Consider the following 17,269-nt stretch of genomic DNA (forward strand, 5'->3'; position numbering starts at 1 on the left):
AATCCCTTTGGCGAAGCCCGGGAGAAAGCCACACTGGGCCAAGACCAGGTAAGGACCCCCCTACCTGTGGGTCCCGCAAGCCACACCCGGTGGCCTGTCAGGGTGCAGTTTCTTTGGGGTCAAAGGAAGGGGTGGGCCTGCGCGGGCCCAGCGCTGCGGCCTGCTCATCCCGTTGTGCAGACGCAAACTTGCCAGGTTCAGCCTTAAACCTGTTGGCAAAATAAACAAAGCCAAATACGGGGGACACTGCCGACCTGACCTGTCCTGGGTGCCAGAGGCCGACCCGCGCCCGCTCCTGCTTTGTCCCCCGCGCTGTAGAGACGCCAGTGAGTCCGGAACCCCCGGGCACCCGCGCAGCCCTTCCAGGGCGATCTCCACGGTCCACAAACGAAAGCGTTTTGCAATCACACCCCCCGCACACTCCACGCCGACTGCGCTCACCAGGGGAGTTACCGTCTACGTCCTCAAGTCACACACCGAATTCTTCCAGAACCGCTGGGTGGTTCGATCGCTCAGAATAAGCCCAGGGCAGCGCGCTCGTGAGAAACTTTGTTTCCGGGGCCGGTGATCTCGGGCAGGATGCGGAGCCCGGCCCCGGCACAAAGCGCCCCGGCCCGGAGAGCCTCCCGTACGCCAAGTGACAGCAGCTCCGCAAGGGTTCGCTAACAGTCGCGACCCACAGAAGTTCCGTGGGCCGCGCTCGCCTCCCGCGTCCTGAGCGGAGCCTGCGATCCGCGCGGTCCTCCCCGGGGGCGCGCCCGGCCCCCGCTCCGCGCCCCCGCGCGGGCCCAGTCCCGGGACCGCCGCGCAGGCCCGCCCAGCCCGCCCGGCCCAGGGAGGGGACGAGCCGGAGATGCCGGCGGCCGCGGGGCCAGGCCGCGAGGGCACCCGGCCCCCGGCCCCCGGCCCCGGCGCGCCCCGCCCCGCCAGCCCCGCGGCGCCGCAACTCCGAGAGCGGCCCAAGTTGGCGGCCCCCGCCTCGGCCCCGGCCCCGGCCCCGGCCCCGGTCCCGGTCCCCGGTCCCCCGTACCCGCCCCGGCCCCGCTTACCTCGCGCGCCGCCCGCCGAGGCCGGGGCAGCGGCGCGGGTCCCGGGCGGCGGCCGCGCTGCGCCCGCCCAGGCGCCGCTCTTTGTCTGCGCCCCTCGGTCCTCCCGCCGCTCGGCGGACGCTCAGGCCCGGGCGGACCCCGCGGGCCCGGCCGACCCCCGCCGCCGAGCCCCGCGCCCGCCGGCCCGCTCTGCTCCGGCCTCCGCTCCCGCCGCGGCGCCCCCGCCCCTCCCGGCAGCGCCCGCCGCGCGCCCTTCCTCCTCCGCCTCCTCCGCTCCGCCCCGTGACGCCGCCGGGGCCGCCCAGGCCCGCGCGCCCGCCGCCCGGGACCCACCTGGGCGCGCACGGCGGCCGGGCTCGGGCGGCGCTGGGACCGGCGCGGGGTTCGCGGCTCGCGGCTCGGCCGGGGGCGCAGCCCGGCCCGGGGGACCCTGCGCGGAGCCGAGCGGGGCGCCGAGGGGAGGGGAGGGGAGGCCCCGCTCCGACCCTGCGCGCTGGCGGAGCGAATAGGAGGACGGGAGAGGCGAGCAAGGCAGCAACTTCGGTATCGAAGGACCGGCGGGTGGTCTTTCCATCGTCTTTTTGTTTGATTTTCTTATCGGGACGCCCTGGGGCTCGGCCACCGCCCCCCTCCCGGAAGCCTTCGCCTGGCACCCTCGGCGAGGCAGGCCTGCGGTCCATCAGAAAAGTGACTTACAGAAAAATGTCACTTCCTCTCTGTAACTGCTTCTGGGCATTTTTATTTATTTGCCTTGTATCTATTTACTTTCCCAACCAGACACTTTTTGACTCTCTATTATCGTCGGAAGCACTTCTTAAAAGCAGGGGAGGAAACCCAAAGTGTGTGCCTGAGTTCCCTCGTGTCCGGCTCGAGCCCGCCCACCGGGCAGAATCCTGGAAGGAGCTGTAGGAATGTGGGCCCCAGAAGGAGTTGTCACTAGTAGTGGGACCCTCCGGTCACCTGGCCACATGCTTACCTGTAACCCCAGAGGAGAGGGAAAGACACAGGGTTCCTTAAACAGGCACGTGTATCCAGATGTCTGTCATCAATCCCCTCCCCATATGGCTTCCCAAAAGGAAATCCTAGTATTCAAATGATTCTGATTTCCTGGTGGAATAGCCCAGATCCATGTTAATGAGGTTCTTTCTTAAGCTCCTGTTTTCTCATTATATTAAAGCAATAATAGTGTACCCAAGGTGACAAGGCGTTGTCACTGAACGAACGGCTCATCCCCTTCCTTGTTCCCCAACAGAAGTACCCAAGGAGGGTCCTTGGAGCCCGTATACCTTTGAAGTCGCAGTTGAGTGGTTGACTCTCTGCTTCTTCAACTCTGGAACAAGTGTTTCTGAACCTATCTAAAATCCATCAAATGGGGAGATAATATTTACCTCGCTCCCCTGTAAGTCCCCAGCATGCTTCCTGGCAGTAGGAAGCAGTCAGTGGTCAGTGGCTGGGGGGGATACAGTGCACTGAGCCAGGATGGGTCCAAAGTCAGGGAGTTGGACAGCCACCTGCTCCATGGTGTTGAGAAAGAAGCTCCCTCAGTCCATTGTTCTGTGAAAACTTTGTCTTCCTAATAAGGAGAGCAGAATTATAGTAAGTGGTCTGGCCCAATTTTAAATTAGTTTACTCAAAATGGGTATAACAACATTGACCCAATTTTTTACTGCTTGTCTGTTTTGTAACCTTTGCTGAATCAGGAGTTGAAGTCCTCATCCTTCTCTGATTCTTTTTTTTTTTTTTTTTTTGGTGGTACGCGGGCCTCTCACTGTTGTGGCCTCTCCAGTTGCGGAGCACAGGCTCCGGACGCGCAGGCTCAGCGGCCATGGCTCACGGGCCCAGCCGCTTCCGCGGCATGTGGGATCTTCCCGGACCAGGGCTTGAACCTGCATCCCCTGCATCGGCAGGCGGACTCTCAACCACTGCGCCACCAGGGAAGCCCCTTCTCTGATTCTTTGTAAAGTCACCAAGGACATTATCTAAAACCCAATGTCTCTTTCTCGGTCTTTATCCCATGCAGTTTTCCGAAGCACATGGCATTTGTGCTATTTCCTGAAATGCGGTTGTCTGTTCGATTATGTAACACAGCTACCTTTCTGACCTGCCCACGTCTGTCCTTGTCGGGCATGCTGTCCTCCCAAACTCTAAAAGTCATATTCCCAAAGCACACTTTGGCCCTTTGTTTTTCTTCTGATACGTGCCTTTTTTTAAAGAGAGTTGGTCATGTTTTGTACGTTTCCAGCCTGACGTTCAGTGATTAACTCCCAGATCGGCAGGCTTAGACAGCTTCCTGCTCATCTGCAGCCCCTCTGGGCAGCTCCTCAGCTTTTCAACATCACCAGGTTCAGAAGGAAACTTATCTCCTTCCCGAGGGAGCTCCTCCTCCAGTGACCTCAGGCTTGGCCAAGAGGCCACCAGGCATCTCAGCTCCTGGGAGAAAGTCATTGCAATTCGACTTCTTCCTTCCTTCTCTCCAGCCTTGGCCTTGGCAGGAAGCAGAGTCGCCTCCTCAGCCTTTCTACTCCCAGACGCCCCGTGAGAACAAATGGCCTGGGATGGGCCAATAAACCCCTCCCACTCAGGACTCTGAAACTGGAGAGGGTACCAAAGGCCAGGGAGGAAGAGATGGAGTTTGCTTTTGCCGGAAGGATCCCAGAACTTCCCTACGGAGGCCATGAACCCTCCTGGTCTCCCCCCTCTCCCAGCTCCTCCAGCCCCGCCCTCTGCGAACTACCTGATATCCTTCAGTAAGTCCCTGTTCTGCTCAAGATAGCCAGAGGTACTCTCCCTTCTTGCAACCAAAACCCCCAAATGATGCAAACACTAGGATTTTGAAAGCTGGAAACAGATGGGGAGGGAGCTTAGATAGAACCCTGAGGACAGAGAGGGGGAAAGTGGGAGGACTCCAGGAGGACAGAAGATACTCCATTTAGAAGGAGCAAAGGATGCCTGCAGAGGATCCTGAGGAGATAAGACCAGGAGATACAGGAATTAAGTGTGGACATCATCATGGTGGCGGGATGACTCATTTGGTGCCTGTACCAAAGAATGCGGAAAGGTAAGAACAAAAGAGCGGTTAGACGTTTGCGACACTTACAAAAATAAAAGATAAAAATGTAAAAATAAATTTAAAAAAAGAAGTCTGCAAAAGAAGTCTGCAAGGTAATAACTCAAACTGGGGTGGAGTGACTAGACGGAGGAGGGATAAACTGGGAGATTGGGATTAACATATACACACCACTATATATAAAATAGATAACCGACAAGGACCTACTGTAGAGCACAGGACACTCTACTCACTATTCTGTAATGACCTATATGGGAAAAGAATCTGAAAAGGAATGGATATAGGTATTTGTATGACTGTATCACTTTGCTGTACACCTGAAACTAACACAACACTGTAAATCAACTATACTCCGATATAAAATAAAAATTTTTTAAAAAGTTTGCGACACTTAGAATGGTAATAACTCAAACTGGGGTGGAGTGAACTAGTCTAGGACAAGTTGAGAGGAAAAGCCCAAAAGGAATGGGCATTCCTGGATATGGGGGCAGAGGAGAACGGGCCTCCAGTGTCACCTACAGGTTTGGATATGGGTAGCGGCAAAGAAGATGGTGCCCATATCAGAAATAGAAAAGTTGGGTAAATTGGTTTGTGAGAGATAAACGGTTCTGTTTTTGTACGTTCAGTTCCATTGAATGAATCTTTATTGCTGACGTACTACACAGAGAGTGCTCTACAGGGAACCAGAAATGAGCATGGTTCCTGCCCTCAAGTGACTTTTTGCTAGGAAACTAGTTCTTAGTGCCGTACGTATTTCACTGACGTAATGAGCTTTATTGCTCTTTGTGTCATCCTCTCAGCTCGGATGTAAACAGCCTGAGGGCAGGACCATATCTGATTTTCCTCTGTGACTCCAGTGCCTTTTCCTGTGTCCCCGGGACACAGCAGACACTTAATACATCTTTAATGATGGACTGAAACGCCAAACCTTTATGAGTTTGCCAAAGAGAACAGAGGACTGTTAGCAAGGAGGCCTTTATGAACTCACTCTAAGAATTTCAAAACAAATGCTGGTGGACTTGCAGATTTCAGCGTTTCATCTTATCCACATTCTGTCTACAGGGAGAAGGGAGAGAAAGATGGCAGGATAATTTCTTACCAAAACTCCAAAGTACCTCCCCATTACCTCTTCATCCATCTTTCAGGGACTGACAGGATTTTGTTTTTTTAAAGAGTAAAGTTCATACAAACCAAAAAAAGTAAGATACTGTCCACGTCTGATCAATACAATTCTCCTGCTTCTAGCTCTGAATAACGATCTGGATTTCAGGAAACAGCTATGCGTTACCTAATTGTTTAAAGAAAAACAGATGAGGTAACACCATAAAGTCAAGTGCAATTTAGCATAAAAGGAAAATGGGAGGAAAGTTAGCATGCTGTGCAATCTTTAGTATGTGTTTTGTCAAAGAATACTTCCTGTGGTTATAGATACACATGTCAGAACTTTAAAACTTGAAGCCTGCTTGCTCTGAAATAGAAACATGATCAAACTTTAAATTGTTTTTGATTATTAGCAGCAGGATGGAATTGGAGTTAATTTTAGATAGGAAAAATCTTAAGAGGAGCTCCATAACTTTAGAAAAGCTAAGAGGATCTTACTCACATTTCCATTTTGAAATCTGCCTTTAGGTGAACATCACATATGAAACATTTCTGTGAGATACAATAAACCCTCAGGTAATCAGGCTGCCTCAGGAATGGGCTATTCTGCTAAATTAAATTTTCATTTGGGGTAAGGATTAACCAGAAAGCCCCTTTAGCTGGAACATAAGTTGAAATCTTAAAAATATATATTGCAAATTGCTATCTCACCTTAAAAAATGTAGTATAGTAAGTGAAATGACCTTTTTGATGTTGGGGTACCCATAATGCCTCAGAGTCACCATTCTGAACACAAATCCTCATTTTATGGTGCTAAGTGTGTATAAGATTGGGTGGAGTGTGCACCAAGTCAAGGCCATGCGCTAAAATTGCTTTTTAAAAAGTTAATAGGACTTCCCTGGTGGCGCAGTGGTTGAGAATCCACCTGCCAATGCCGGGGAAATGGGTTCGAGCCCTGGTCCGGGAAGATCCCACATGCCGCAGAGCAGCTAAGCCCACGTACCACAACTACTGAGCCTGCGCTCTAGAGCCCGTGAGCCACAACTACTGAGCCCGCGTGCCACAACTACTGAAGCCCGCGCGCCTAGAGCCTGTGCTCCGCAACAAGAGAAGCCACCGCAATGAGAAGCCGGCGCACCAGAGTGAAGAGTAGCCCCCACTCCCCGCAGCTAGAGAAAGCCCACGCACAGCAACGAAGACACAACGCAGCCAAAAAACAATTTTTTTAATAAATAAATAAATAAAACGTTAATAAAGCATATTTGTTTTTCTGAATTTACTACTTGTTTTTTCCCTGAAAGTGGAGTACTGAGCAGGAAGACGTACAGTTAGTGAAGGTTCCCGTTATGTAAAAGTCTAGTTATTCAATGTCTTACAGGCATATTTTAAAAGGGAAGATTTCTAGAATATAAAGCAATTCTCAAGTAGAGGACTGGTGGATAGAATGTTGCTTTCATTAATCACGCTCTTCGCTAAAGCACAAGTTAATGCAAAAGTACGTTCTAGAAACACCGTGATCTGATACCTTTTTCCCTTCGCTGTTTGTGGTGTGCGTCTCGGAACAGCTCTCTCTAGTCAGTGAATTTGGTGGGAAATTTTAAACTGGAAACTGGCTGTGTGTGAGGAATAATCCTGAGCAGTTTACACCTGGTGGTCTGGGACACCCTCCCTTCCAAACAGTGTCTTCCACTCATTAGTCAGTAAACCCTCTCTCTCCTTGGAATCCCTCTCACTCCCCACACTTCTGCTGGGGGACCTCGATTTAGTCATTTACGTCTAAGTGATACTGAAAGACCACAAGCTGACTGAAAGCAGGAATGATTTCTTTGAATTCTGCAGAGTACCTCATACCAAGCTGGGAGTTAATAATGGTTTTTTGAAGGGATGCTGTGGGATGAAATTAAACTCTTTGGACATAGTGTTTTTTAAATGCAATATATGTTCGGCTATTTATATTGTAAGTTATTATTAACGCTATAGTTACTCATTCACGGCGCTCTTACCGCTTGCCAAGCACTTTGTCTGAGCCTCACAGCCCGCCGAGGGAAGCCCAGCGATCCCCATTCTAGAGATGAGGCTTGAAAGCTTCAAAATCGGGCTTCCCTGGTGGCGCAGCGGTTGAGAGTCTGCCTGCCGATGTAGGGAACGCGGGTTCGTGCCCCGGTCCGCGAAGATCCCACATGCCGCGGAGCGGCTGGGCCTGTGAGCCATGGCCGCTGAGCCTGCGCGTCCGGAACCTGTGCTCCGCAACGGGAGAGGCCACAACAGTGAGAGGCCCAAGTGCCGCAAAAAAAAAAAAAAAAAAAAGTCTTCAAGACCTATGTCAAGGAGCTTATGGCCTCTGTTTTCTTCTAGTTTTATGGTTTCAGGTCTTCCATCCAAGTCTTCTGCCCTTGGCTTGCGGATAACCACCTTTCCGCTGTGTCCTCACCTGGTCTTTTCTCTGTGTGCGTCCCTGTTGTGTCTTCCTCTTCTATTAAGGACACCAGTCATGTAGGATTAGGACTCCACTCTTACAACCTCATTTAACCTTAGTTATTACTTTAAAGACCCTATCTCCAAATACAGGCACATTGGGGCTTAGGATGTCAACATATAAATTGAGGGGGCGTGCAATTTAGTCTAGAACACCTACCAAATAAATCACTTGCGCTCAAATCATTATCTCAGGATGTGACCCCAGATTAAAACAGCCATATACCAACTTGCCTTAGACCTTGAATAAAGCTGTTATAAAGGACAGACACACACACACACACACACATACACACACACCCCTGGTTTGACAAAGTGGGGGTTCTTGACATCAGAGAACGCACTGACCGTCACAAGCAGTTTCCTGGCAGGCTTGGATTGCATAATCCGAGCATAAAAGTTGGGGTGGGTGGTTCCCCTTAAAGAGATGAGCCTCTGGATTCATAGGATTTTGCCTTTTCTGCACCAGTTACTTTCCATTTACCATCGTTCCGCACAAAGGCAGGCTGGACGCACAGCTACCCTGATGGGTGAGAGGAGACTCAGGAGACAGATTTCCCAGGGGAGTTCCATCTCAGGAAGGTGTCATGTGATGTGTTTTCTGGGCACAGGAACACATGTCTAAAGCAGTCCCATGGGAGACCTTTCAGGGTCCTCCTGACATGATCCCCTTTGGGACTGAGGCCCAGAGAGTCTGAGCCGAGAGTCACTGCGGTGGGTCCCTGACCAGCGTGCTCTCCCCACCTGCGGTCTGAGCAAACCTCACCTCGTGCAGTTAAATAGCATTAACTGCTATTTTTCAAGTCCATGCAGATGCCATGGTGAGGAATAAAACACAAATTCGTTTTGTGATATTACCGAATTCACTGTAGCTTTTAGTCCTGTGGCCGTCTAATCGAAGGATATTTAAACTACTATCACTAACACAAGAAGATATTTGAAAGAACATGTGTTTATGTAAAAAGGGATCCTCCTGTTCAAAATTTTGGAGTCACTGTTCTAATCTGTAACAGAGAGACATTTCTGACTCAGCCGGACCTCCGTGGACAGGGTCTAAGGACAGAGTCTGTAATCTGCTTCCTGTCCAGAGCCCCTCGTCCCCTGAATAGTTTCCTCCTGGATTGCCAGGCCCACGATCCTTTGCTCTAGCCATCCTCTACCTCCTGTCTCTTGCTCTCTTCTGCTCCCTATATTTTTAATTCTCTTCAGGTAGGCCTTCCCTCCTCACCTTGATCAGTGCTTTCTGTATTCTTCAATTACTTCTTTGAATCACCATCCACAAGTATCCCTGTCAGGTTTGAAGAGCTCGCCCAAATGCGGAGCTGGAGAATTAGACTAGAGAAGGTGCACTCGGGTTTGTATCCGTCCTTGAAGGTCGGCTGCACCCAGTGTAGCAGACACAGCTGGTGTCCAGCCACGTCCCTGGAACCCACCTTCTCCCTGCCCGTGGGCCCAGCTTCCGCCGCCAGGGACACAGTGCTGCAGGCTCTCTCTGGCTCCGTGTCTGTTCCCCTCAAGTGCAGGGCAGAGGTGTGAGGGCAGGAACACCTCCCAGAGTCCTCCCAGCCAGTGACTGTTGGGGACTGCTTGGCAGACATGCCAGCTCCCTCCTCCCTCGGGTGGGATCGCTGGGGTGTGTGCCCCACTGGCTAGCAGAGTTCCCCGTGCGATGACCGTCCAGGTGTCTGCAGGAGTAATTTGCTTTGTAAAAAACCTTATGTCACCCACCTTCCTTCTCCTGCTCCCCCCGGTGATGTTTCCTGGGCTCCCCTCCCAGATAACCTTGTGCTGTAGCCCTAGTCTCAGACATTGCTTACGGGGAACTCCAAATTAAGATGCCCTGGGAAGTCCTTCGGCCTGATACCCTTTGAAAGACCTATTTCTAGATTAAAGAAAAGGGTATTTGGCGGTGGTCTAGTACTGCTTGGATTTATAATTCCATTACCTGGATGGGCACTTAAATAGTTGGGACCCAGATAAGCCACTTAACTTCTTCATGCCTCGGTTTCCATATGGTAGAATAAGGGTCTCAACCGGAGAAGTGATTTTCAAAGTGTGGAATTCCCCTGAAGGATTTTAAAGATTCTCCAGACAACAGTAAAAGCTGGAAATGAACGGCTCCCATGGAGTCCTTCGAATTAAATTGCAACATTTCAGGGCAAGGAGAAGAACGTGCTATTGGGTATGAGGAGGTGGTTATAGGTCTTTCGTGTTTGTTCTCATCCTGCAAACAGAGGCACGAACAATCTTTATTCCAGACCAGCCTTTCAAAGATGTTGCACAGCAAAGAGCCTTGGGAAATACGGGGAGTATCTTCCAATGGGACGGGACAGGTTTCTTTACTGTCCCGTTGAGCAAATGTGATTGCTTGCTGCCCATTATAAGAAGCTCAAGTTCCCTGAGCTCTAGGTTTTGCAGCGCTGATGTAAACCCACCACATGCACAGCATCTACTGGGCCGCTCTGTGGCACCCCCTTGCGACTGGAGGCTGGGGGAGCCGAGGCAGACACGAAGCTCATGCCACTTGCTGTCTGGGAACACTAAGCCCTTTGTCTCTGACCCAAGCATCTCGTGTCTTCTGGCGGCGTTCATGAGGCTATGCAAACTAACTTTTCTTTTTTTTAATAGATCTTTATTGGAGTATAATTGCTTCATAATACCCTGTTAGTTTCTGTTGCACACCAAAGTGAATCAGCCATATGCATACATATGTCCCCATATCCCCTCCCTCTTGCGTCTCCCTCCCACCCTCCCTATCCCACCCCTCTAGGTGGTCACAAAGCACCGAGCTGATCTCCCTGTGCTATGCGGCTGCTTCCCACCAGCTGTCTGTTTTACATTCGGTAGTGTATATATGTTGATGCTACTCTCACTTCGCCCCAGCTTTGCCCTCTCCTCCCTGTGTCCTCAAGTCCATTCTCTATGTCTACCTCTTTATTCCTGCCCTGCAACTATGTTCATCAGTACCTTTTTTTTCCCTTAGATTCCATATATATGTGTTAGCATATGGTATTTGTTTTTCTCTTTCTGACTTACTTCACTCTGTATGACAGACTCTAGGTCCATCCACCTCACTACAAATAACTCAATTTCGTTTCTTTTTATGGTTGAATAATATTCCATCATATATATGTGCCATATCTTCTTTCTCCATTCATCTGTCGATGGACACTTAGGTTGCTTCCATGTCCTGGCTATTGTAAATAGAGCTGCAATGAACATTGTGGTGCATGTCTCTTTTTCAATTATGGTTTTCTCAGGGTATATGCCCAGTAGTGGGATTGCTGGGTTGTATGGTAGTTCTATTTTCAGTTTTTTAAGGAAGCTCCGTACTGTTCTCCACAGTGGCTGTATCAATTTACATTCCCACCAACGGTGCAAGAGGATTCCCTTTTCTCCACACCCTCTCCAGCATTTATTGTTTGTAGATTTTTTGATAACGGACATTCTGACCAGCATGGGTGATACCTTATTGTAGTTTTGACTTGCATTTCTCTAATAATTAGTGATGTTGAGCATCTTTTCATGTGCCTCTTGGCCATCTGTATGTCTTCCTTGGTGAAATGTATATTTAGGTTTTCCACCTGGCAACGTCGGGCCCCTACGTTAGCATGTCTTAAATTACAGTTACAGTGTCAGGACTGAAACTGAGAACTAAAGTTTGGACTCAGGAAGAAAAACAAAGTAGATTAGACGTTTAGAAACTTCAAATTACTATCTGACAAAGAATTCTGCACCACTGTATCTGATTTTTAAAAAATTAATATAGTTGCATATTGTTCAAGATTACATGGAAAAAGTATTTCCTTCCCAGTGATAATTAACATGGGCTGAGGTATTTGATCAACCATCACCAAATTTAACGACTAATGATTAAGAGCTAACAGCGCTTCTTTGATATTGTTAGATAAAAATTGCCTTACACTTTCTCTGTCAAGCTTCTGAATTAGCTTCATTGATGTGTATCCTAGGCTGCTAAAAAGCTGTTTTTAAAACTTTTACAATTCGGAGCTACCTGTCTTTGTGAATTATAATTGTTTTAACTCTGTTCAGCTACACTGAAGGGGGCATAAGACTGCATCTGAGACCCATAAGTCCTGATTCTTAAACTCTGTATTCATACTATAGTTCTCAGTGATTTATTTTATGAGCCAATGTTACAGATTTGAATATGTAAATAAATATATGCTAACAAAATACCATCTTTTTTTGTTTTACATGTTACAGTTCTACCTAAGATTTTACTTTTGTAAGAAACTTCTGGGGAGAAGATATTTTGAAAATCCCTAGACAAATTGATTTTTAAGTTGTTTTTTTATTTCTGAAGAATCTGTTCCTCTAATTTGAACTTAAACTTCCCAATTTTCCAAAATTATTGAACCAGAAGACTGAAATATGACCCAAATGGACATATAACCGGAAGATACACACACACATGCACATTCTTGCCGTTCTGTCCCAGCTTTGCCTTCTCCAATGTCATCTAGTTGCATTTGTTAGTCACTCTCTAAATCAGACCTGCTGGCTTTGCTGATTATTCAGTTTGTAAGTCCGTGTTTCTCTTCCCTCAAGCTGCTTGTGCTCTAGTTCTCTGATCATCTATACTTCCGCTGAGGGGTGGATGGAATAATTTATGAATAACAACAGCAAAGGAAAGCAGGTCATTTGGAGGTAGTTTGTTAACTCTAATACAAAGCTTTTAGTGGAGTAAAGAGTTAGAATTATTAACTGGGACACTAGTTTACTCTTTCATGCTGCCCTATGAAAATATCTGTAGGATGAAAGATTCTGGGGAAACCTCATATCACACAATTGAAATGTTCTGGATCTCTGATCAGGGTGTTGTGTCCCAGGCTATGTAGCTATCTCTTATTGTGTAACAGATTACCCCAAAACGTAACACTTAGAGCCATACGCACACGTGATCTCAGAGTTTCTGTGGGTCAGAACCTGGCGCAGTTTCCTGGGCACGTCTGAGTCAAGGTCTCCCGTGAGGTTACTGTCATGCTGTTGTCCAGGGCTGTGGTCTCACCTGAAGGCTCTTCTGGGGATGAGGCTCTGCCTCCGAGTTTCCAGGTTGACGCGCGTGGCTGTTGGCGGGATTCAGTCACACAGGCTGTTGGGTTGAGAGCCCAAGTTCCTCACTGCTATTGGCTGGTGGCCTCCTTCCATGCCTTCCCACGTGGACCTCTCCTCGGTCAGCTCATAACACGGCAGCTGACTCCCCTCAGCATGAACAGGAGAAGGACCTCCCGTGAGCCGGTGCCCAAGTCAGAGGCTGCAGGCTTTTTGTAACCTAATCTTGAACTTGACATCCAATCGGTTTTTCCATAATCTCTTTATTAGGAGCAAGAGACTAGGTCCAGTGCCCACTCAAGGGGAGGGAATTACACAAGGGCTTTAACACCAGGAAGTACAGATCAGAGAAGTCCATCAGAGACTGCCCACCACAGGGTGTGATGCAGAATCCGCGGTCCCCACCCTCCCAGCAAGCCCAGCTCCTAAGTGCGGATGGAGCCTGAGCGAGCCCACATCACACCGTAGGTCGTCTGTGTGGCTGGCATCACTCTTCAGGAATGGGAAGGAAGCAAAGGCTTCCCTGTCCATATCATGCCAGCATTTTGTAGCCATCCGAGTCAGAGCAGAGGGATGGTGGTGGACAGCCTCTGCCCTCATCACAGACACCGAGAGCCTTTCAGTGGGGACCCCCCCAGAGCTGGAGATGGCAAGCCCGACTCTGCCCCTTGGAAACGGCAGGGCGCATCACACCAGAGGGCCTCTCCTGCTCTGTAATCAGACCTTGTCCCTACCTGTCAGACTGTTACCATGCCTCACTGTATACAAAGTGACTTTTTAAGGTTAAAATAATTCCTGCCCCTAATCGGGGTTGACGTACAGCAGGTCTGCTGCAGCAGTCTTTGCTGCTCTGACTGGCGGTGTCCGGGGCTTGCTAATTGGTGTGCGCCCAGGTTTCAGCACTGTGCTTGCTTCAGCGGCTACGGAAAGCAGCAGCTGGTGTGCCAAGATCTCTGTGTGGCCCAGCCCCTGCTCCCCCGTCAGCAGTAGCCGCATTGAGAGCCACCTGGGTGAAGCTTGGTTACCTGTCAGCTGCCACTGCTAATAAAAATAGCATCTGCATGATGCGATTAAATAAAGCGCTGGATATAGGTGTGGGAGACGTGGATGTACATGGAAAAACCTGTATGATGAGTTGATTTATATCCTGAAATGCAGAGTAGACAAGAGGAGGTGATAGTGTCAGTTTGGGGATGAAGTGGAATATCACTCCCTGGAACACCCACGGAAGGTGACGTCAAAATGGGCAAGGAAGGTTCTGGCTTTCGTCAGTTCGCAGTAAACCTCACAGCATATACGGTTCCAGACAGTCCAAGTGCAGATCGGTGTTTGCTCAAAGTTACGTTAGAATTGCAGTCTTGAGGACTTCCCTGGCAGCCCAGTGGTGAAGACTCCACGCTTCCGCTGCAGGGAGCATGGGTTCGATCCCTGGTCAGGGAACTAAGATCCCTCATGCTGTGAGGCACGGCAGTGTTTACCAGCCTGTCTGAACCCAACTGCCGGGGTGTTGGGAGTCTGCAGGAGCGCTGGCGATCGCAGTGGCCGGAGCAACTGGATTCCCTGAGGTTTCAGCTGCTCCACCTGCCAGTGCAGAGTGCAGGGTGAGGGTGAGGGTGGCAGGCGTTAGGCCAGCAGCTATTTTAAGGCTTGTACATTAACTAAAGAGGCGAATGTGTTTTTAGTCCAAATTTATAAATGTTTATTACCCGAAACCCGAGAGGGATGATGAGAGCCAGCTGGCGGTTCCTTCTCTCCCCAGCAGATCCTCATCGGATTCTCAAGGTGAAGCATCAGAGGTATTAGAATTCTTCTCCAAGCAGCTCTTTAAACATGCATTAGTTTTGACTTTTAAACTTTGCCAGTGCTTTGGACACACCCAGCCCACTTTTCTTTCCTCTAGGTCCATTCTCCCCTGTCTCTTAAATAAAACCTCTGAGCTATAGCAGAACAGCTCAGGTGATGCCCAGCTGTGCTCCCATCTCCCTGGCAGGTGGGTGAACCGTGCACCTTCCAGGTGCCTTTACAAAGAGAACTGCAAGCTCTTTATTCTCTCTCCTGCCCTCAGACCAGAACTCAGCCTTGCTGATGGCAAACAGAGTGGCCATGTGGAGAGGACAACAGCCTAGAGGGTGAACACAAGGAAGGAGCCTGGGTCCCTGGGTGGCCTTGTGGAGCAGAGCCTCCTATCCTCATCTGTTCTGCGCCCTCAACAACCTTGGCCACCATATATCTTCCTAAATAATTACTGAATGAAAAATTGAATGACTAACTGAATATTAAAAATGGAGGCCAAAGACAAAAGATAGAAGAAGTTCATGGGAGAGGAAATATGATGGCTCCTGAACACGAGAAAGAATGTCCACTTTACTCCTGATACGACAAAGCCAGTTAAAATAGCACTTTTAACCTCTCAGATTGGCAAATGATTAATACAAATTGATAAAACAAAAAGTGCGCTTCAAGTAAATAATCAAGGAAAGGATGCAAATAAAAACCGTACAGAAAACGAAATACATATTGAAAACAAGCCAACATTTCCATATATTAATTGGCAGTGTCGCCAGTAACAGGGTGAATCGTGTATGTTCCAACAATGTTGAGATGGTGAAACTGGTGCAGCCCTCATGGAGAACCGTCAAATTGGTTTTCTGTTAGCCTTTGACAATCTCTTCTAATGAAATGATTCAAAATGCAGCAAAGGCTATAAACATAAAGATATTCATAGCAGTCATTCGTAACAGCCAAAAATTAGACTCAAGATGCCCCCAGATATGACATGGTTATTGTGTAACCACCCACTGGAATCACACAACACTTTAATGTACTACTATGAAAGCTGCAGCCAGCGCCATGAAGACTGATGTGCTTCTTTAAACGGGAAAAGGAAGGTTCACAACTTATACACATTCATTTTGCTGTTTCACCTTCTAGGCCTACACCGTCAGACTCTGTATCTTCAGCCCGGATCTGTCGTTTCAGCAGAATTCTGAATTTCAGGTGGATATTTCTACCGGCACACGCCTTGTCCTCCTCCAAGAAATCTTCCGCGCTTCTGCCAAGTTAATTCATCCACCGTTTATTCAACAAATATTTGTTGAGGGCTAGTCTCTGGCCAGGAAGAATTGCAGAAACAAGGATGCTCCGGTCAACCCAACAAAGGGCTCTGATCACCCAGAGCTTGCGCTCTGGCCCGGGAGACACACCGTAAACGTAGGTCAATAAACTACTCCGTGTGTTAGAAGGTGGTTAGTGCCGAGACTGGAGCGCTGAGTGCTGGTGGCTGTGAGGGGGGAAGGGGTGCAGAATTAAACAGAGCACTCAGCATAGGAACCCAGTCAGAAGGGATATGCAGGAAAGGAGGGGAGTTAGCCCGTGGGTATGTAGGGCACCAGCACGTCAGGCAGAGGGAGGAGTGCAGCCAGAGCTCCCAGGTGGGAGGCTCTCAGCGGCCGGGGGGAGGGGAGCGTATGAGAGATGGAGCCCCTGTGAGGATTGTAGCTCTGACCCCGAGGGAGGTGGATCGGCACAGCAGCGCTGAGCAGGGAAGGGCAGCTCTGGTGGTTGTGGAGGAAGAGTTCCTCCCCTGGGCTGAGGATAGAATGAGGGGGCGACAGGGACACTTCCAGGCATGGGGGAAAGATGAGAGGGTGAGAGTTGATCAGATTCCAAATATCATTTGGAGCCAGAGCTACAGAGTTTCCTGGTGAGACATGCGAGTGGAAGAGAAAACCAGGGAGGATTCCAAGCCTTCTGGCTGCAGGAACCAGGGGGATGTCATTGCCGCTAGCGCGGTGGACGCGGGGGTTTGTGAGGGCTCCAGGCCTCCAGGTGCTGCTGTTGAGTAGCCGGGGTTGGGGGGTCTGCAGCATGAAGAGACATCAGACTGCGTTTCAGGTACAGTAATTCTGACATTGACCTGCTGAAGGCTTGGGTGGAGTTCCCATTGCCTGGTTAGCAGGGTGTCATGTTACCCACTTCCACTGCAGAGTCTACCCCTAGTGTAGGGCTAATCATTTTCTCTCAGTCCTCAAAGGCCCTGTAAAGTCTGCAGGCCTTGGGCACTGGGTCTGTGACCCTGATGCATTAAGTGGGCTGGCAGAGTGGACGGTGCCCCTTGGCCATGAGCCCCGAGCTAACCTCCTGGCCCAGTTTCTGCCATCAGACCTTCTGCAGCTCATCAACACCCATCTCCCTGTGTCCCCTCTACACAGCCTCACACCTTATACCTTTTTGTTTAAGTTTATTTTCTTTTAATGTATTTATTTTATTTTTGGCTGCGTTGGGTCTTTGTTGCTGCACGCAGGCTTTCTCTAGCTGCGGCGAGCGGGGGCCACTCTTCGTTGTGGCGCGCGGGCTTCTCATTGGCTGCTCTTGCTGCGGAGCACGGGCTCTAGGGTGCGCGGGCTTCAGTAGTCGTGGCACGCAGGCTCAGTAGTTGTGGCTCACGGGCTCTAGAGTGCAGGCTCTGTAGTTGTGGTGCACGGACTTAGCTGCTCTGCGG

At 49.7% G+C, this 17,269-nt stretch overlaps 1 protein-coding gene across 4 annotated transcripts in view; it reads right to left on the minus strand.

Moving 5' to 3' along the window:
• The window catches only part of NCK2 (NCK adaptor protein 2), a 134,762-nt gene extending 133,653 nt beyond the window's left edge, over nt 1-1,109 (minus strand). Inside the window, exons 1-2 of one of the 4 annotated variants that reach the window (XM_060169268.1) lie at nt 442-660; nt 65-209 (exon numbers count right to left, since the gene is read on the minus strand). The gene's annotated coding sequence lies outside the window, so the exon portion shown is untranslated. Of the gene's footprint in view, nt 1-64; nt 210-441; nt 661-1,049 lie in introns of those variants that run through there. The other 3 variants (XM_060169266.1, XM_060169265.1, XM_060169267.1) reach the window with 3 other exon arrangements.
• Nucleotides 1,110-17,269: the final 16,160 nt, after the last annotated feature.

Source organism: Lagenorhynchus albirostris, chromosome 13, assembly GCF_949774975.1.
Source record: "Lagenorhynchus albirostris chromosome 13, mLagAlb1.1, whole genome shotgun sequence".
In the NCBI taxonomy this organism is placed as follows: domain Eukaryota; kingdom Metazoa; phylum Chordata; class Mammalia; order Artiodactyla; family Delphinidae; genus Lagenorhynchus; species Lagenorhynchus albirostris.